Source organism: Phyllobates terribilis, unplaced genomic scaffold, assembly GCF_046119375.1.
Source record: "Phyllobates terribilis strain yellow unplaced genomic scaffold, ASM4611937v1 Scaffold_46__1_contigs__length_10046794, whole genome shotgun sequence".
NCBI classification, from domain to species: Eukaryota; Metazoa; Chordata; class Amphibia; order Anura; family Dendrobatidae; genus Phyllobates; species Phyllobates terribilis.
This window is the reverse complement of record NW_027362806.1, coordinates 5643075-5666327: the sequence shown is the minus strand read 5'-3', so window position 1 is coordinate 5666327 and position 23253 is coordinate 5643075. Positions and strand designations below refer to the sequence as shown.

The 23253-nt window shown below is 42.4% G+C and overlaps 1 pseudogene; it reads right to left on the bottom strand.

The window, feature by feature from the left end:
- Positions 1-21773, bottom strand: part of LOC141191506 (uncharacterized) — a 73015-nt pseudogene extending 51242 nt beyond the window's left edge.
- Positions 21774-23253: the final 1480 nt, after the last annotated feature.

Sequence of the window (23253 nt, the reverse complement as noted above, 5' to 3'; positions counted from 1 at the left end):
TGCTCCCCCTAGTGTTTAAAGGTGGAAATACCAAACCTTTTAAAATTATTTTTCATATTTTACTTAATTAAAAACAAATGTTAATATTTTTGAAAAAAATTCAACCATTAATACTTTACATTATTTCAATTGTTGAAAAAAAATTTTTTGATGGCACCTGCCCTTTAAAGGATGGACTAATATAGTGTGTGGAGTGATAGTCAGCCTGTAACCACTTCTTGTTTAGTAGATAAAGTTTCTCAGAGGTAAGATGTGTTTCTTGCAGACAAATCAAGGCAGGTTTTTCCATTTGAAGATACTGAAAGATCACCTGTCTTTTAACACTGGAAGAAAGACCCCTCACATTACAGCTAATTATTTTCACTGACCCCATCATATTTAATGTATTAGATATGTCGTTTCCAATATCCTATCAGCAGAACATTTCCGTTTTATATAGCTTGTTAAGCGCATATTACAAGATTGTCGACAATATAAAACATACCCCCCAAAAAATAAAAAAGACCTCCACCCATAAAACCCCAACCATAATAGGCAGATATAAAACACCTTTCTCCGGGTGAGAGACTGGGTGGAGTATTTCCATAGCTGTCGCTTTAAAGTAGAAAAAATGGCGGCTCAGTCACTGTTGAACATATGGGAGAATCTCGCCTAGAATTTAAGTCTCCTTGGGGGATAATTCAACCCCAATTAGACATAAGGACTGTGATATAATCATAATAGAACCTGAAGAAAAAAGCAACATTTGTAAAGAACAGTCCAACAAGCAGGGACACACTTCTTCCCATACACTCACGGATCACTGTGTTTTTGAAGAATTAGGGTTTGTACCACAGGATCTTCAACTTGTAAGATCCCGAATGTGATCCCGGTGTATTTCATATTTGATCCTCTCATTCATATCCAGCCAGTGAAGGGCTTATGAATCTTGAATAAAGTGCACAGTACCTCGGGCTACCACCCTTAACGTGGCAGGGTATGTCATTGAATGTCAGGATCTGGAGAAATTTGTGGATACTTCCCACGCTGCTGGTTCATTGAAGACGTCAATTCACAAAGGTTTATTAAATTGCTGTTTTTATTAGAGGAGTTTGAAAGTGACAAGCACTTCTTCTTCAGGAAACAACCACATACAGACAAAATCGTCCAAGACAGTTTAAAAGCCGGAGTTTTGAATTAAGGCACCAAATCAACACATGACTGACTGGTGTCAAAGTTCACTGGATTGGCACACGATTACATCGGAAAATAACACAATTGTGTGCATTTCAATTATACAAAGAAATTCCTCCTAAAAAAATGTATCACAATTCATATACTATGAAGTTATTTGACATTATTTAATTATTGTATATATACAAGTTCAAATGTTCTCTAAATAAATGTATTTATTCACTTATTCTAAAAGCAGGAGATGGGCTAGAACCTATGTCTCTATAAGGAAAACCACCGTGTCCTGTGTTCTTTACTCGATAAGCTGCTATGTGGATTTAGGAATTAACAAAAGAAAAGCAAATCCAAGAGTTGGGGAAAAGTCTGTAAAAAAAGTATGTAAAAAAATTCTTGTTTTATTTTATTTAATGTCTTTTTGATGAGCTCAAATGCTTTTATCTGAATTCCTCTAAATGTTCTTTTAGTTTATTATATTTGTTACAGTCCGTTTGTCGTGTTTCATAAGTCAGAATATTATTTTGTGTCATTCTACTGATATCAGGGTGTTTTATCAATTCCTGTATAATTTTATTAGAGGGAAAATAAATATTATAAATTATTTCCACGCTTCTTTAATTAATGTGTTTCTGATACAATGTGATGATAAAATATTGGGAGAGAGCGTGGTCTACCTCTGTGTGTGAATACGACCGCTGGAGTAAATATACGGCTATGTGCGTAACCTGGAAGGATTTCATCTGCTCAGGGGTCACCTGGGAATCAGGTCAGGGAGCAGATTCTTTTTACTACAAGCCTTCCTTATCAGGGGCTGTAGGGAAATAGAGGACGGGGGAGGGGAGGACATCGGGGGGGATCCCGTGCTTGCTACATGGATTCTCTTGGAATGTAAAAAGGTAGTGACCCGAATTATAATGAGAGGAGTTTTACACTCTACTGAGAAAAAAGGAGAACAACTTAATGGGAGATCTACATGCTTGATGTTCCGGGAGGTTGATAAAATGGTGACATCTAAAAAATATACATAAGATAATAAAAGATTATCATTCTACCATAGTTATATATTTTAATAAATCATAGGAAATATATATATAAGAACTAAAGATTAAAATCTGAAAGGTCGAGGGTTTTATCTAAAATAATTAATTTACATCAATTGGTTAATAAAACCATGTCACAGATCATGGATAATATTGTTGGAGATATTAATAGATAGTACAATAAAATATTTTATAAAAGATCATCTAAATTATTACAATTAATACTAATGTTAAAGGAGCTTCCACATCAGGCTTTCTATCTCCAAAATGACCATATATGTAGATTTCTTAACATCTAAAGGAACACTTCAGACATTCCATCTAATCCATGGGGTTTCAAGCTGTTCAGTCTCTATATCCAGGAAATCTCCTTCTTGTTCAGTTTCTGAATGCGGTTCGGCCTATTACCAGGAATATATTCAATTAGACAAATTTTCAATTTTTTATACTCTTTATTGTGCTCTTTTGTGTTGAGACCCACAAAGTGTATTATTTCACCTTACATAAGCTTGTTTAGATCAAAAGATGGCTGCCATTTCCTGTTTCATCACACCATGCTCTGTTCTGGGAGGAAGCTGCATTCCATAGAAGGACTAACCAACCACAGAGCGACACATCGCATAGTTCATGCCTCCTGATGACCTCATGGACCACACCCCCTGATGACCTCATGGACCATGCCCCCTGATGACCTCATGGATCACACCCCCTGATGACCTCATGGAACAACCCACCCTGATGACCTCATGGACTACGCCTCCTGATGACCTCATGGACTACGCCCCCTGATGACCTCATGGATCTGCCCATGGAATAACCAATGAATACATCTGGTTACTCTCATTCTAGGGTTAACCGAGCCCCTGTTTACAGGTTATAAGTGTCTATGTTGGAGTTGAATAAAGGACACTTGGAGCTGTGCCATAGCTGTTCAAGGAGAGCTTACATCCAACTGTGTGTGTCTGATGTTATTCTTTCTTGCATGCACTTGATCATATCCATTAGGCCAGGAGCAGGCAACTAGTGAACATACCAAAGTGTTCACCCTAACATTTTTACAGTGTCGAGATAAACCATGTTTAAGGAATCCCCCTACGGATATTGTATCTATGTGAATTAATTCTGTTGTGGAGCGGCTGAGTCGTTCTACCCACATATTGTTCATTACATATACATTGGATAATAAATCACAAAGTCCATGTTAGATGTTGCTTAACTGAAAAGCTCTCTCCAGTAGATGAGGAGGAAAAACTATCGACACCGTGACCTATAGATAAACAATACAAACAATTCCTTCATCCACATTTGTATATGCCATTTGATTTATCTGATTAGGTATACTGTATGATTTGAGGCGGCGAGGGGCCAAAATATTCCTTATTGTAGGAGCTCTACGAAAAGTGATTATGGGGTTTCTAGGTAGAGATTTTCCAAGAATAGGATCACTTTGTAATATGTGCCAATATTTATGAAAAATTTGGCTTATTTCTTTATGGCAGGAATTAAACTGGGTGATAAAATTGAATTCATATCCATTTACAGACTGATTTTTTATTTCCTAGTAGTGTTTTCTGATCATATTTCATTGAATTAGAATACGCTCGTTTGATTAATCCATTTGGGTATCTCTGAGCTTCACATCTCTCTTCCAAGATCTTGGCTTGTGTTATAAAATCAATGTCAAGACTACAATTCTTCCGAATTCTTTTGAATTGATTTTGTGGGATGTTATCCAGCCACTTCACATAATGTCCGCTCTTATAATGGTGGTAACTATTTGTGTCAACTTTTTAAAAAAAGGTTTTCGTACATATGGAATATCCCTTAATAAACACATTTATATCCAAAAAATTTATATTTACAAAATCATAGAGGGGTGAGAAGGAAATACCCCAATTATTAGAGTTTGTGTCGCTAATAAAGGAATGCATGTTATTGTTACAATTGTCCCATATAAAGAACACGTCATCAATGAAGCTTTTACATAAAGTTAAAAACAAGCAGCATAGCCAGAACAATAAACAGAATTTTTGAAAAAATTCCAAAGTAAAATGAGAAAATAGCAAAAGGCAATGGTACTCACCAGCCAAGATTACAAGAAAAATGCACGCCAGGCCGCAGCCGGCCCCCTTTTGTTGGAAGGAGGTAACACTGGTGCAGAATGCTGATGAACAATCACTCTCATCCACTCTCACTGGAGGAGCGACTGCCTAGCACTAAAACTGCACACAGATGAAACTTGCAGTAGGGTGCAATTCACACACACGCGGCACCGTGCTTAGTCAGCATCCTATTACACGCCCCTACTATTCGATTAGGCGGGATGCCCGGCACCCTATCCGTGCATCGCAGAGGTGCAAAGCCCCAACTCACAAGGTCACCATTAATGGGCCTGGCTGCGCCCTGACAGATAAAAAAGTGCAATAATATCATATGAGGTATTAGTTAATATTTTGGCCAAAATACAGTACAGACCAAAAGTTTGGACACACCTTCTCATTTAAAGATTTTTCTGTATTTTCATGACTATGGCAACAAGGGCTAAGCATCTCTGGGAACTCCTTCAAGATTGTTGGAAGACCATTTCCGGTGACTACCTCTTGAAGCTCATGAAGAGAATGCCAAGAATGTGCAAAGCAGTCATCAAAGCAAAAGGTGGCTACTTTGAAGAACCTAGAATATAAGACATATTTTCAGTTGTTTCACACTTTTTTGTTAAGTATATAATTCCACATGTGTTAATTCATAGTTTTGATGCCTTCAGTGTGAATGTACAATTTTCATAGTCATGAAAATACAGAAAAATCTTTAAATGAGAAGGTGTCTCCAAACTTTTGGTCTGTACTGTACGTAAGCTCGCAACCCATCGTCAAGGGTCCTCATGATTTTGCGAATCCCTACTCTATCATTAAAAACAAACTGCATAGCCAGAATAATAAGCAGAATTATTTTTGCACTTTTTTTTAATCCAATTTCAATAGGGATTTCACGTATTTTACTTCAAACTAGGAAACATATTGCATCCAAATGGATTAACCCCTCACCCCCAGAAATTAGTGAACTCAAAAATAGGATAACTAATATCAGATTAGAAAAAGAGGTATATAAAAAAATGAAACTCAGTGAATAAATTTGAGAAAATATGAGACTTATGGTTGGATACACCTGGAATGCCATCAAGGGGGTTATTGCTGGAGAGACAATTTGACTTATGGAGGAAGGGAGGCATTGACAAGGTCTAATGTTTCATTGTGTATTGGAATTCCTTAACATGTGGTCTGGGTAATATAGCACACCTATATGTGTATAGGATTATAATGTTTATTACAGTATTATGCTTATATAAGAGATTTCAAGAATGTGGAATGTTAATTGTAAGATATAGTAACTGCAAGTTATCAGACGGTAATGGGCAAGCTGAAAGGATATATCGGAGAGATGCATGTATGTTATTTTATTATTGTATGTACTGGTTTCTTGTTTTGTAAAAAAAAAAATAATGAAAAAAATTTATTGGATTAAAAAAAAAAAGAATAGGAAAAAGGCTTCTACCTTGTGTGGATTCTCTCGTGCTTAATTAAAGCTGATCTCCGGTTAAAACATTTCCCACATTCTGAACATAAAAAAGGCTTCTCCCCTGTGTGAGTTCTCTGGTGGTGAACCAAAGCTGGTTTATTGTTAAAACATTTCCCACATTCTGAACATGAAAAAGGCTTCTCCCCTGTGTGAATTCTCTGGTGGTTAACCAAAGCTGGTTTAAGGTTAAAACATTTCCCACATTCAGAACATGAAAATGGCTTCTCCCCTGTGTGAATTCTCTGGTGATTAACAAGATCTGATTTCTGGTTAAAACATTTCCCACATTCTGAACATGAAAAAGGCTTCTCCCCTGTGTGACTTCTCTGGTGCTTAACCAAAGCTGATTTATGGTAAAAACATTTCCCACATTCTGAACATGAAAAAGGCTTCTCCCCTGTGTGAGTTCTCTGGTGTATAACAAAATATGATTTCTGGTTAAAACATTTCCCACATTCTGAACAGGAAAAAGGCTTCTCCCCTGTGTGAATTATCTGATGTCTAACAAGATCGAATTTCCGGTTAAAACATTTCCCACATTCTGAACATGAAAAAGGCTTCTCCCCTGTGTGGGTTCTCTGGTGAATAACCAAAGCTGATTTATAGTTAAAACATCTCCCACATTTGGAACAAGAAAATCTATTGTCCACTGTGTGTAATTTTTGACTTACAGACTTTTTGAGGGTAAAACTATTTCCATTTTCTGGCAGTGAAAATGTCTTCTTTGCTTTAGGAGCAGTTCGTTTTTCAATCCTTATTTTTTTATTTTGACTTTCCTTAGTAGTCGGTAATGAATCAGAAGACAGGACCTGTTTCATAGGATCAGATGACAGATCTTTGCTGTGAAGGGATGATGGTATATCTGGAGTAATGGAATTCACTTCAATTGTATCCTGTGGGGTCTCAAGATCATCTGATATAAAAATGTCCTGTCCCTCTGATCTCCTGGTACAGTCATCTGCCAAGAAAAAAAACAATTATTAATTTTGAATAAAACATCCTTGAAATTTATATTTTTGAACATTTCTACTTAAAATGTCTGTAGAAATGACAACTTATTGACAGAATGACAGTGAATGACAATTCACAGTCTAATAGAAAACTTCATAGGATGAACCATTGGATCGTGATGTTCAACTGTTTGTTCATTCTGCCTCCAAAATATGGAATAAGAAGCCACCAAACAATGTTATGTAGATGAAAATGATACCAATAAAAACTTCTACTCATCCATAAACCAATCCAGCAATATCCACTCTCCCAAAGTCAGATCTCCCCCTCTCTTCTGAGCCTTGCAGTGCGCCCAAACCACATTTATCATCCATGTATGTGGCATTACTATAGTGAGAAGAACCCTCTTCATTTACGGTGTGTGTCTCCTGGAGCACAATCTGGGCACTACGTGTTGGGGAATAAAATGGCCAATGTGCAATTTTTACTCTCCAACATCGACTGCGAGCTAATGTCCAGAAAGTGGCCGTGGAGTCAAAATAGTCACTACTCCTATAGATTAATTCCTGACCAGAAGAGTAGAGAAAGTATTAGTGCCCCCATTTCAGGAGAGATTGTGCAGGAACCTGAATTCCTTAGGATTAAAAACATAATGTAATTTATGACGTGGAGTGAATCCATGAAACCAGGGGTCGAGCCATGCCACCACATCTCCTGCCGGTGTGAATAGATGTATATTACAGCCATCAGCCACGCACAGCTTAGAGACATATCATGGCACAGGTGTAATGTTATTTATGTAGTTTATCGCAATCCTGTTTGAAGATAGTTTGAAAAGTCAGGATAAAGGGAAACTCTGTTGTTATTGTACAGAAATTCACACTTGGCCCTCACTGCACATTTAATGTTGTCGATTATAAAAGTTAAGTTTGGTCAGATAGACTGGACCTGGTCTTGTAGGGACCATATGAGAACATTCAGCAGCACAGAAGGGAGAGAAGGTAGATTCATCCAATAAGATATCAGGGATCTAGGAAGCCAACAGCATCATTACCCTCCGCTTTCTCTTACAGGCCCATCAGAATATTTTTCTTCAAGTGATTTTCTCACTTGTCAGCACTTTCTACGTACGCTGTCATTTGGCTTTGTAGCTTACAGATCTGGGCAGGTAACGGTCAGCGTCTACTAATCCCAGGGGGTAGGTGGATCCTCCAGGTTATAGGTTCTACAGAAAAGGTCTTTTACAAGTACACAAAGTTATGTGAACATTTTTGGATGGAGGAGAATGTTGTGGTCTAGAGGGAAAATGGTGATCACGCGATTGTGATACGGCCGGACTACACCACCGATAAAGCAGCCACAGCCGGTGACTGAGAAGAATCTGTGACTTCTCTGCATTTAGTGGTCACTACTCACCTGGGTAGTCATATGTAGGAATCTCCTCCTTACACCAATCATCACCCCTCACATATGTCTCTGTAGTATTAATATGGGTCAGATCTTCACCCTGAAACAAATATTGTAAAAGTCACAGACAGATGGAGAAGTCCCATCTATGATCGGCTCTAATCCTGCCATCTCCACCGTTCTCATTACATAAGTATAAAACATATAATACTGGTGGATAAAACAAGACTGAGCACAAGACCTTCACAGCCGTCTACACATCAAATAGGAGATCTCATCACACCTTCTCTCCATCTACCTGATGATCCTGAGGAACATTGGGATCTTCTTGTTTACAGTCCTGTGGAAGAAGAGGAAGGGGACATCTCTCTGGTGTTGTCCTCTTACTGGATAGATCTGGAGGAAACACATACAGGGACTGAATTCATTCTTTACATACAGATAATTATAGGCCGGGTGTATTTAGTCCTATTACCTGGTGATGTGAGGGGCTGGGGAACCTCCATCATGATGTCCTTGTACAGATCTTTGCGTCCTTCTAAATACTCCCACTCCTCCATGGAGAAATAGACAGCGACATCCTGACACCTTATAGGAACCTGACACATACAATGATACCGTCATCCCCCCGATCCCTCCATAGCGTTACTGTATAATGTCACAGCATTCCCAGCAGTGTCACCTCTCCAGTCAGCAGCTCAATCATCTTGTAGGTGAGTTCTAGGATTTTCTGGTCATTGATGTCCTCATGTATCAGTGGATGAAGTGGAGGCCCTGTGATTGGGCTCAGGGGTCTTCCCCATCCCTCAGACACAGGGTCCTGACAGCGCTCACTAGAAGTCTTCTTCACTACTGTGTAATCCTGGTTATGGAGAGACACATTAATACATCTCACTACAGACATTTCCAGAGTCCTCACCTCTCCAGTTCTGTCCATCTGTTATTCCCATAGATAATGATGTAATGTGACGTCATCAGAATCTCTCACCTCTCCAGTAAGCCGGAAGAGGATCTCTAGGGTGAGGTGTAATATCCGCTCCGCCATCTTGTCTCTGTCCATGTCCATCCTTGATAGGTGATTCAGAAAAATTCTCTTAATATAGAAGATCTTCACTGAGAGGATCTGATATTGTAGAGACCTGAATGAGAAGAAGATGAGCCGATGTAACATCATAAAGAATTCTGTGTAATAATACAATTACTGGAGACAATAAGGGAAATATATCAGGAGAGAGAATGTGTAGATGTTGTGTTCTCTAGTTTTTTATGGACTGGAACATAAGTTGAATTGCTGATTTAGACATCTCCTCCATACTTCCAATCACTGGCTAAGTTGGCCACTGCTTCAGTAAGAATCACCCAGAAACCCAAGCAGCAATGGTATTTTTATTATCTTACAACATTCTGCTTTTGTCCCTGACGTAGTAATAAAATCTATATATTTTAGGCCACAGACAACAAGCAGTTTCTTCCTAGGAGTCTGCAGCTGAATACGTTTCTTATAGACTCATCTTCCATAACGCTAATTCTCGTCATATACATTACACATGGCATGAGAAATAACAACTTCATGATGAGGACGACATCTTCATCTTCTAATACGGCTCTAGAAACAGATATGTCCAGAGTCCGTCACTGACTCCATCATCAGCGACCGTCTATATGAATGTTTCCCGTCTTCCCCAGGTTGTAATCTTTTATAACGTTAGATCTCATTTATAACAGCGTGTTTGTAAGAACAAGACAGTTATTTGATGCTAATGTCTCCATGTACAGTGGTTTTATTCCTGGATATTATGTTTCTTTTAGCATTTTCCTGTAGACTTCCATATATTACATGAAGAACACCAAAAAAAGAAAACCAAGTGTTATACTGTATGTGGGGGGATGGTGGTAATGTGGGAACATTATACTGTATGTGGGGGGGATGGCGGTACTGTGAGAACATTATACTGTATGTGGGAAGATGGCGGTACTGTGAGAACATTATACTGTATGTGGGAAGATGGCGGTACTGTGAGAACATTATACTGTATGTGGGGGGATGGTGGCACTGTGGGAACATTATACTGTATGTGGGGGGATGGTGGTACTGTGGGAACATTATACTGTATGTGGGGGGATGGCGGTACTGTGAGAACATTATACTGTATGTGGGGGGATGGTGGTACTGTGAGAACATTATACTGTATGTGGGGGGGATGGTGGTAATATTATACTGTATGTGGGAAGATTGCGGAACTGTGGAAAAATTATATTGTATGTGGGAAGATGGCGCAACAGTGGGAACATTATACTGTATGTGGGGGGATGGCGGTATTGTGACAACATTACACTGTATGTGGGGGGGATGGCGGTACTGTGAGAACATTATACTGTATGTGGAGGGATGGCAGTACTGTGGGAACAGTATACTGTATGTGGGGGGGATGGCGGTACTATGAGAACATTATACTGTATGTGGGAAGATGGCGGTACTGTGAGAACATTATACTGTATGTGGAGGGATGGCGGTACTGTGGGAACATTATACTGTATGTGGGGGGGATGGCGGTACTATGAGAACATTATACTGTATGTGGGAAGATGGCGGTACTGTGGGAACATTATACTGTATGTGGGGGGATGGCGGTACTGTGAGAACATTATACTGTATGTGGGGGGATGGTGGTAATGTGGGAACATTATACTGTATGTGGGGGGATGGCGGTACTGTGAGAACATTATACGGTGTGGGGAAATAGAGGTACTATGAGAGCATTATATTGAGAGGCTTAATGACCGCAGTGGCTCCTGCGACCGACCCCTACTTCAGCTGGATGTGTGTTCCCGGACTGACATTCAGCTGAAGTGCCACAATACACGCTGCTGACCAATCAGAGGCCAGCAGCTGACATCGGCATGTACGCCATTAGGGGGCGCATGGAAGTAACATCATGCTCTCCTGTCGCTTGCAGCTGAAGTCAGCGGCAGCTCCAGAAAAAGACACCGCGCTGCGAGGGAGCAGAGGGAAGGTGAGTATAATGTTTTGTTTTCTTTTAATCAGCGAGTACACGGTGCCCTTTGCCATACTACTACATGTAAGAGTGTGGGCTGTGCATTATACTACATGTATGAGTATGGGCTGTGCATTATACTACATGGATGACTATGGGCTGTGCATTATACTACATGTACGGTCTATGGGCTGTGCATTATACTACATGTATGACTATGGGCTGTGCATTATACTACATGGATGACTATAGCCTGTGCATTATACTACATGTATGGACTATGAGCTGTGCATTATACTACATGTACGGACTATGGGCTGTGCATTATACTGCATGTATGGACTATGGGTTGTGCATTATACAACCCCTGGCAAAAATTATGGAATCACCGGGCTCGGAGGATGTTCATTCAGTTGTTTAATGTTGTTGAAAAAAAGCAGATCACAGACATGGCACAAAACTAAAGTCATTTCAAATGGCAACTTTAGGGCTTTAAGAAACACTAAAAGAAATCAAGAAAAAAAATGTGGTACTCAGTAAAGGTAATTTTTTTCGGACCAAGGAGAGGGAAAAAATTATGGAATCACTCAATTCTGAGGAAAAAATTATGGAATCACTCTGTAAATTTTCATTTCCAAAACTAACACCTGCATCAAATTAGATCTGCTCTTTAGTTTGCATCTAAAAAGGAGTGACCACACCTTGGAGAGCTGTTGCACCAAGTGGACTGACATGAATCATGGCTCCAACACGAGAGGAGAAACAAAGGAGAGGATTATCAAACTCTTAAAAGAAGGTAAATCATCACGCAATGTTGCAAAAGATGTTGGTTGTTCACAGTCAGCTGTGTCTAAAATCTGGACCAAATACAAACAACATGGGAAGGTTATTAAAGGCAAACATACTGGTAGACCAAGGAAGACATCAAAGCATTAAAACCAGAAACTTAAAACAATATGTCTCCAAAACAGGAAATGCACAACAAAACAAATGAGGAACGAATGGGAGGAAACTGGAGTCAATGTGTGTGACCGAACTGTAAGAAACCGCCTAAAGGAAATGGGATTTACATACAGAAAAGCTAAACAAAAGCCATCATTAACACCTAAACAGAAAAAACAAGGTTACAATAGGCTAAGGAAAAGCAATCATGGACTGTGGATGACTGGATGAAAGTCATATTCAGTGATGAATCGCGAATCTTCATTGGGCAAGGTGATGATGCTGGAACTTTTGTTTGGTGCCGTTCCAATGAGATTTATAAAGATGACTGCATGAAGAGAACATGCAAATTTCCACAGTCATTGATGATATGGGGCTGCATGTCAGGTAAAAGCACTGGGGAGATGGCTGTCATTACATCTTCAATAAATGCCCAAGTTTACATTGATATTTTGGACAGTTTTCTTATCCCATCAATTGAAAGGATTTTTGGGGATGATGACATCATTTTTCAAGATAATACATCCTGCCATAGAGCAAAAACTGTGAAAACATTCCTTGAAACAAGACACATAAGGTCAATGTCAGGGCCTGCAAATAGTCCGGATCTCAATCCAATTGAAAATCTTTGGTGGAAGTTGAAGAAAATGGTCCATGACAAGGCTCCAACCTGCAAAGCTGATCTGGCAACAGTAATCAGAGAAAATTGGGAGCCAGATTGATGAAGAGTACTGTTTGTCACTCATTAAGTCCATGCCTCAGAGACTGCAAGCTGTTATTAAAACCAGAGGTGGTGCAACAAAATACTAATGATGTATTGGAGTGTTCTTTTGTGTTTTGTTTTTCATGATTCCATAATTTTTTCCTCAGAATTGAGTGATTCCATAATTTTTTCCCTCTACTTGGTCGGAAAGAAATTACCCTTACTGAGTACCACATTTTATTTCTTGATTAATTTTAGTGTTTCTTAGAACCATAAAGTTGCCATTTGAAATGACTTTAGTTTTGTGCTATGTCTGTGATCTTCTTTTTTTCAACAACTGAATGAACATCCTCCGAGCCCGGTGATTCCATAATTTTTGCCAGGGGTTGTACTACATGTACGGACTAAGGGCTGTGCATTATACTACATGTACAGACTATGGGCTGTGCATTATACTACATGGATGACTATGGGCTGTGCATTATACTGTATGGAGGATTAAGGGGAGTGCATTATACTTCTGTTATGGGGCCCCATCACTTCTATGTTCGCCCCTGGTGAGTGTAATAGTTTATCTTTTTCAATACACTAAAGAACAGAGGCAGAACGGGGGACATATACTAGGTTGAGGCCCAGGATAAGGGACATACATATACAGGGGGTACGGAAAGTATTCCCTTTAAATTTTTCACTCTTTTTTTTTTTTTTACATCATTTTTATTTGATTTTTCAAAACATAAATACATAACTGTAGTATGAACATGAAAAATGGCTATTTTATATTTCAGATTTGAAATAAAATAGGAACCAAACATGTCAGCATTTGTAGGTATCTTACCTCAGTAGACTAGGGGTCATTAGTCCAGACATACTAAAACATAGCATTAGTTTAAGTTTACTAACAGTCTGAGGTTTAATCTTTATTACTGAAGGGAATTAGCCTTTTGTATATGCCATGAGAGATCCGATGTAGAACCAGAGACAGACGATTGCACAATATTGTAAATAAGACTACAGGCATATGGCTTAAGATGGAGAAGCTTATTGTAGTACAAAAAATATAAGTGGCTATCTGAAGCCCATTATGATGTATCCAACCATTAATATTCTGATTATATATTCTGTGTTAAGGTATACTTTATTTGTAACTGTATCTCACTGATACATAGCTTCTTAACACAATATACTGTCTGGGAAGAAAACCTTGCTCTGATTTATAACCCGGTGTAGGATTTACTCTTATCATATGTAAACATTATGACAGAAGTAGAATGGTCCGTGAACAGGTCTCATCCGGCATTGCTTATCTGTGATAGCTGCCACTGTCACGGGATTGGAATGTTGGACAACAACCTATGAACTTTCATGCTTACGTAATATTAGGTTGGGTAAGCCTTTTTCTAAAGTGTATAAAGCTGTTGAAGAATTCAGTTATGGCAGAAGTATTGTGGACCTGAAATGTAGAAATTTTTGCAAATTTTTTAAAAAGAAAAACTGAAATATCACATGGTCATAAGTATTCAGACCCTTTGCTCAGTATTGAGGAGAAGCCCCCTTTTGAGCTAGTATAGCCATGAGTCTTCTTGGGAATGATGCAACAAGTTTTTCACACCTGGATTTGGGGATCCTCTCCAGTTCTGTCAGGTTGGATGGTGAATGTTGGTGGACAGCCATTTTCAGATCTCTTCAGAGATGCTCAATTGGGTTTAGGTCAGGGCTCTGGCTGGGCCAGTCAAGAATGGTCACAGAGTTGTTCTGAAGCCACTCCTTTGTTATTTTAGCTGTGTGCTTAGGGTCATTGTCTTGTTGGAAGGTGAACCTTCGGCCAAGTCTGAGGTCCAGAGCACTCTGGAAGAGGTTTTCATCCAGGATATCTCTGTACTTGTCTGCATTCACGTTTCCTTCAATTGCAACCAGTGCCACCACCATGTTTCACTGTTGTGATTGTATTGGGCAGGTGATGAGCAGTGCCTGGTTTTCTCCACACATACCGCTTAGAATTATCACCAAAGAGTTGTATCTTCATCTCATCAGACTAGAGAATCTTATTTCTCACAGTCTGGGAGTCCTTCATGTGTTTTTGAGCAAACTCTGTGCAGTCTTTCATATGTCTTGCACTGAGGAGAGTCTTCTGTCGGGCCACTCTGCCATAAAAGCCCGACTGGTGGAGGGCTGCAGTGATAGTTGACTTTGTGGAACTTTCTCCCATCTCCCTACTGCATTTCTGGAGCTCAGCCACAGTGATCTTGAGGTTCTTCTTTACTTCTCTCACAAAGGCTCTTCTCCCACGATTGCTCAGTTTGGCTGGATGGCCAGGTCTTGGAAGATTTCTGGTGGTCTCAAACTTCTTCCATTTAAGGATTATGGAGGCCACTGTGCTCTTAGGAACCTTAAGTAATGCAGAAATTCTTTTGTAACCTTGGTCAGATCTGTGCCTTGCCACAATTCTGTCTCTGAGCTCCTTGGGCAGTTCCTTTGAGCTCATGAGCCTCATTTGGTCTGACATGCACTGTGAGGTCTTATATAGACAGGTGTGTGCCTTGCCAAATCAAGTCCTATCAGTTTAATTAAAACAGCTGGACTCCAATAAAGGAGTAGAACCATCTCAAGGAGGATCACAAGGAAATGGACAGCATGTGACTTAAATATGAGTGTCTGAGCAAAGGGTCTGAATACTTATGACCATGTGATATTTCAGTTTTTCTTTTTAATAAATTTGCAAAAATTTCTACATTTCTGTATTTTTTTTAGTCAAGATGGGGTGCAGAGTGTACTTTAATGAGAAAAAAATGAATTTTTTAGAATTTACCAAATGGCTGCAATGAAACAAAGCGTGAAAAATGTAAAGGGGTCTGAATACTTTCCGTACCCACTGTATATATCAGGATGGGGGGTGGTCGAAATCTCGCAACGGGTCCCATCAGACCCTAGTTATGCCTCTGATTGTACTGTGTGGGGGGATGACGGTACTATGGGAACATTACACTGTGTGGGGCATCATACATCCTGCATAAGGGGCATAACACGTCCTGCATAAGGGGCATAATAGGGGCATTACACTGTGTGGAGGCATCATAGATCCTGCATAAGGGGCATAATGGAGGCATTACACTGTGTGGGGGCATCATACATACTGCATAAGGGGCATAATGGGGGCTTTGCAATGTGGGGGCATCATACATACTGTATAAGGGGCATAATGGGGGCATTACACTGTGTGGGGCATCATACATCCTGCATAAGGGGCATAATGGGGGCATTACACTGTGTGAGGGCATCATACATCCTGCATAAGGGGCATAATGGGGGCATTACACTGTGTGGGGGCATCATACATCCTGCATAAGGGGCATAATGGGGGCATTACACTGTGTGGGGGCATCATACATACTGCATGAGGGGAATAATGGGGGCATTACACTGTGTGGGGGCATCATACATACTGCATAAGGGGCATAATGGGGGCATTACACTGTGTGGGGGCATCATACATACTGCATAAGGGGCATAATGGGGGCATTACACTGTGTGGGGGCATCATATATCCTGCACAAGGGGCATAATGGGGGCATTACACTGTGTGGAGGCATCATACATACTGCATAAGGGGCATAATGGAGGCATTACACTGTGTGGGGGCATCATACATACTGCATAAGGGGCATAATGGGGGCATTGCCATGTGGGGGTATCATACATACTGCATAAGGGGCATAATGGGGGCATTACACTGTGTGGGGCATCATACATACTGCATAAGGGGAATAATGGGGGCATTACACTGTGTGGGGCATCATACATACTGCATAAGGGGCATAATGGGGGCATTACACTGTGTGGGGCATCATACATACTGCATAAGGGGCATAATGGGGGCATTACACTGTGTGGGGGCATCATACATCCTGCATAAGGGGCATAAGGGGGGCATTACACTGTGTGGGGCCATCATACATACTGCATAAGGGGCATAATGGGGGCATTACACTGTGTGGGGGCATCATACATACTGCATAAGGGGCATAATGGGGGCATTACACTGTGTGGGGCATCATACATACTGCATAAGGGGCATAATGGGGGCATTACACCGTGTGGGGGCATCATACATACTGCATAAGGGGCATAATGGGGGCATTACACTGTGTGGGGGCATCATACATACTGCATAAGGGGCATAATGGAGGCATTACACTGTGTGGGGGCATCATACATCCTGCATAAGGGGCATAATGGGAGCATTACACTGTGTGGGGCCATCATACATACTGCATAAGGGGCATAATGGGGGCATTACACTGTGTGGGGCCATCATACATACTGCATAAGGGGCATAATGGGGGCATTACACTGTGGGGGGCATCATACATCCTGCATAGGGGTAATAATGGGGGCTTTACACTGTGTGGGGGCATCATACATCCTGCATAAGGGGCATAATGGGGGCATTACACTGTGTGGGGGCATCATACATCCTGCATAAGGGGCATAATGGGGGCATTACACTGTGTGGGGGCATCATACATCCTGCATAAGGGGCATAATGGAGGCATTACACTGTGTGGGGGCATCATACATCCTGCATAAGAGGCATAATGGAGGCATTACACTGTGTGGGGGCATCATACATAGTGCATAAGGGGCATAATGGGGGCATTGCAATGTGGGGGCATCATACATACTGCATAAGGGGCATAATGGGGGAAATACACTGTGTGGGGCATCATACATCCTGCATAAGGGGCATAATGGGGGCATTACACTGTGTGAGGGCATCATACATCCTGCATAAGGGGCATAATGGGGGCATTACACTGTGTGGGGGCATCATACATACTGCATAATGGGGGCATTACACTGTGTGGGGCATCATACATACTGCATAAGGGGCATAATGGGGGCATTACACCGTGTGGGGGCATCATACATACTGCATAAGGGGCATAATGGGGGCATTACACTGTGTGGGGGCATCATACATACTGCATAAGGGGCATAATGGAGGCATTACACTGTGTGGGGGCATCATACATCCTGCATAAGGGGCATAATGGGAGCATTACACTGTGTGGGGCCATCATACATACTGCATAAGGGGCATAATGGGGGCATTACACTGTGGGGGGCATCATACATCCTGCATAGGGGTAATAATGGGGGCTTTACACTGTGTGGGGGCATCATACATCCTGCATAAGGGGCATAATGGGGGCATTACACTGTGTGGGGGCATCATACATCCTGCATAAGGGGCATAATGGGGGCATTACACTGTGTGGGGGCATCATACATCCTGCATAAGGGGCATAATGGAGGCATTACACTGTGTGGGGGCATCATACATCCTGCATAAGGGGCATAATGGAGGCATTACACTGTGTGGGGGCATCATACATAGTGCATAAGGGGCATAATGGGGGCATTGCAATGTGGGGGCATCATACATACTGCATAAGGGGCATAATGGGGGCATTACACTGTGTGGGGCATCATACATCCTGCATAAGGGGCATAATGGGGGCATTACACTGTGTGAGGGCATCATACATCCTGCATAAGGGGCATAATGGGGGCATTACACTGTGTGGGGGCATCATACATCCTGCATAAGGGGCATAATGGGGGCATTACACTGTGTGGGTGCATCATACATACTGCATAAGGGGAATAATGGGGGCATTACACTGTGTGGGGGCATCATACATACTGCATAAGGGGCATAATGGGGGCATTACACTGTGTGGGGCATCATACATCCTGCATAAGGGCATAATGGGGGCATTACACTGTGTGGGGGGGCATCATACATACTGCATAAGGGGCATAATGGGGGCATTACACTGTGTGGGGGCATCATACATACTGCATAAGGGGCATAATGGGGGCATTACACTGTGTGGGGGCATCATATATCCTGCACAAGGGGCATAATGGGGGCATTACACTGTGTGGAGGCATCATACATACTGCATAAGGGGCATTACACTGTGTGGGGGCATCATATATCCTGCACAAGGGGCATAATGGGGGCATAACACTGTGTGGGGGCATCATACATACTGCATAAGGGGCATAATGGGGGCATTGCAATGTGGGGGCATCATACATACTGTATAAGGGGCATAATGGGGGCATTACACTGTGTGGAGGCATCATACATCCTGCATAAGGGGCATAATGGAGGCATTACACTGTGTGGGGGCATCATACATACTGCATAAGGGGCATAATGGGGGCATTGCCATGTGGGGGTATCATACATACTGCATAAGGGGCATAATGGGGGCATTACACTGTGTGGGGCATCATACATACTGCATAAGGGGCATAATGGGGGCATTACACTGTGTGGGGCATCATACATACTGCATAAGGGGCATAATGGGGGCATTACACTGTGTGGGGCATCATACATCCTGCATAAGGGGCATAATGGGGGCATTACACTGTGTGGGGGCATCATACATCCTGCATAAGGGGCATAAGGGGGGCATTACACTGTGTGGGGCCATCATACATACTGCATAAGGGGCATAATGGGGGCATTACACTGTGTGGGGGCATCATACATACTGCATAAGGGGCATAATGGGGGCATTACACTGTGTGGGGCATCATACATACTGCATAAGGGGCATAATGGGGGCATTACACCGTGTGGGGGCATCATACATACTGCATAAGGGGCATAATGGGGGCATTACACTGTGTGGGGGCATCATACATACTGCATAAGGGGCATAATGGAGGCATTACACTGTGTGGGGGCATCATACATCCTGCATAAGGGGCATAATGGGAGCATTACACTGTGTGGGGCCATCATACATACTGCATAAGGGGCATAATGGGGGCATTACACTGTGGGGGGCATCATACATCCTGCATAGGGGTAATAATGGGGACTTTACACTGTGTGGGGGCATCATACATCCTGCATAAGGGGCATTACACTGTGTGGGGGCATCATACATCCTGCATAAGGGGCATAATGGGGGCATTACACTGTGTGGGGGCATCATACATCCTGCATAAGGGGCATAATGGAGGCATTACACTGTGTGGGGGCATCATACATCCTGCATAAGGGGCATAATGGAGGCATTACACTGTGTGGGGGCATCATACATAGTGCATAAGGGGCATAATGGGGGCATTGCAATGTGGGGGCATCATACATACTGCATAAGGGGCATAATGGGGGCATTACACTGTGTGGGGCATCATACATCCTGCATAAGGGGCATAATGGGGGCATTACACTGTGTGAGGGCATCATACATCCTGCATAAGGGGCATAATGGGGGCATTACACTGTGTGGGGGCATCATACATCCTGCATAAGGGGCATAATGGGGGCATTACACTGTGTGGGTGCATCATACATACTGCATAAGGGGAATAATGGGGGCATTACACTGTGTGGGGGCATCATACATACTGCATAAGGGGCATAATGGGGGCATTACACTGTGTGGGGCATCATACATCCTGCATAAGGGCATAATGGGGGCATTACACTGTGTGGGGGGGCATCATACATACTGCATAAGGGGCATAATGGGGGCATTACACTGTGTGAGGGCATCATACATACTGCATAAGGGGCATAATGGGGGCATTACACTGTGTGGGGGCATCATATATCCTGCACAAGGGGCATAATGGGGGCATTACACTGTGTGGAGGCATCATACATACTGCATAAGGGGCATTACACTGTGTGGGGGCATCATATATCCTGCACAAGGGGCATAATGGGGGCATAACACTGTGTGGGGGCATCATACATACTGCATAAGGGGCATAATGGGGGCATTGCAATGTGGGGGCATCATACATACTGTATAAGGGGCATAATGGGGGCATTACACTGTGTGGAGGCATCATACATCCTGCATAAGGGGCATAATGGAGGCATTACACTGTGTGGGGGCATCATACATACTGCATAAGGGGCATAATGGGGGCATTGCCATGTGGGGGTATCATACATACTGCATAAGGGGCATAATGGGGGCATTACACTGTGTGGGGCATCATACATACTGCATAAGGGGCATAATGGGGGCATTACACTGTGCGGGGGGCATCATACATACTGCATAAGGGGCATAATGGGGGCATTACACTGTGTGGGTGCATCATACATACAGCATAAGGGGCATAATGGGGGCATTACACTGTGGGGGGCATCATACATCCTGCATAAGGGGCATAATGGGGGCATTACACTGTGGGGGGCATCATACATCCTGCATAAGGGGCATAATGGGGGCATTACACTGTGTGGGGGCATCATACATACTGTATAAGGGGCATAATGGGGGCATTACACTGTGTGGGGGCATCATAAATACTGTATAAGGGGCATAATGGGGGCATTACACTGTGTGGGGGCATCATACATATTGTATAAGGGGCATAATGGGGGCATTACACTGTGTGGGGGCATCATACATACTGTATAAGGGGCATAATGGGGGCATTACACTGTGTGGGGGCATCATACATCCTGCATAAGGGGCATAATGGGGGCATTACACTGTGGGGGGCATCATACATACTGTATAACGGGCATAATGGGGGCATTACACTGTGGTGGGCATCATACATACTGTATAAGGGGCATAATGGGGGCATTACACTGTGGTGGGCATCATACATACTGTATAAGGGGCATAATGGGGACATTACACTGTGGGGGTCCTGTACTCTGAGAACAATACGTTTCCTCCCTTCCTGTCTCCATAGTTGGGTCGTATGTATCTATTACAGGAAACAGAACAGAAACCTTATGATTCTTATAAAGGGGCAACAGAAGACCCCAAAAGAGCCTCCGTGCTGAAGGGGTTAATGCCCCCTGCGCCCAGTAATGGGGTCTCCACATACCTCCACCTGCAGAGCCGCCACCACATATATGGTAAACGCTAGAATGTATGGGCTCCTTTCAGGTATGACATCATTTCCGGGGGGCGTGTCCTGACTGTGCATTACCGGCGTGTTCTAGTTTAGCAGCCGACGCCATAGCCTCTTGCTGCAGATGGTCTGCGAGACAAGCTGCTGGTGAAGCTGCAGGAGGAGGTCAGTGCTGCGGGCTTGTGGTGGCTCTGGGGGCATTCTGCGGGCTCAGGGTTGAGCCTAGAATGTATGGGCTCCTGTCAGGTATATATTATTGGAGGCAGCAGAATCTATGGGCTCCTGTCATGTATATATTATTGGAGGCAGCAGAATGTATGGGCTCCTGTCAGGTATATATTATTGGAGGCTGCAGAATGTATGGGCTCCTGTCAGGTATATATTATTGGAGGCAGCAGAATGTATGGGCTCCTGTCAGGTATATATTATTGGAGGCAGGAGAATCTATGGGCTCCTGTCAGGTATATATTATTGCAGGTAGCAGAATGTATGGGCTCCTGTCAGGTATATATTATTGGAGGCAGGAGAATGTATGGGCTCCTGTCATGTATATATTATTGCAGGTAGCAGAATGTATGGGCTCCTGTCAGGTATATATTATTGGAGGCAGGAGAATCTATGGGCTCCTGTCAGGTATATATTATTGGAGGCAGCAGAATCTATGGGCTCCTGTCGGGTATATATTATTGGAGGCAGCAGAATGTATGGGCTCCTGTCAGGTATATATTATTGGAGGCAGCAGAATGTATGGGCTCCTGTCAGGTATATATTATTGGAGGCAGGAGAATCTATGGGCTCCTGTCAGGTATATATTATTGCAGGTAGCAGAATGTATGGGCTCCTGTCAGGTATATATTATTGGAGGCAGGAGAATCTATGGGCTCCTGTCAGGTATATATTATTGCAGGTAGCAGAATGTATGGGCTCCTGTCAGGTATATATTATTGGAGGCAGGAGAATGTATGGGCTCCTGTCATGTATATATTATTGCAGGTAGCAGAATGTATGGGCTCCTGTCAGGTATATATTATTGGAGGCAGGAGAATCTATGGGCTCCTGTCAGGTATATATTATTGGAGGCAGCAGAATGTATGGGCTCCTGTCAGGTATATATTATTGGAGGCAGCAGAATGTATGGGCTCCTGTCAGGTATATATTATTGGAGGCAGCAGAATGTATGGGCTCCTGTCAGGTATATATTATTGGAGGCAGGAGAATGTATGGGCTCCTGTCAGGTATATATTATTGGAGGCAGGAGAATCTATGGGCTCCTGTCAGGTATATATTATTGGAGGCAGCAGAATGTATGGGCTCCTGTCAGGTATATATTATTGGAGGCAGCAGAATGTATGGGCTCCTGTCAGGTATATATTATTGGAGGCAGGAGAATGTATGGGCTCCTGTCAGGTATATATTATTGGAGGCAGGAGAATGTATGGGCTCCTGTCAGGTATATATTATTGGAGGCAGGAGAATCTATGGGCTCCTGTCAGGTATATATTATTGGAGGCAGGAGAATCTATGGGCTCCTGTCAGGTATATATTATTG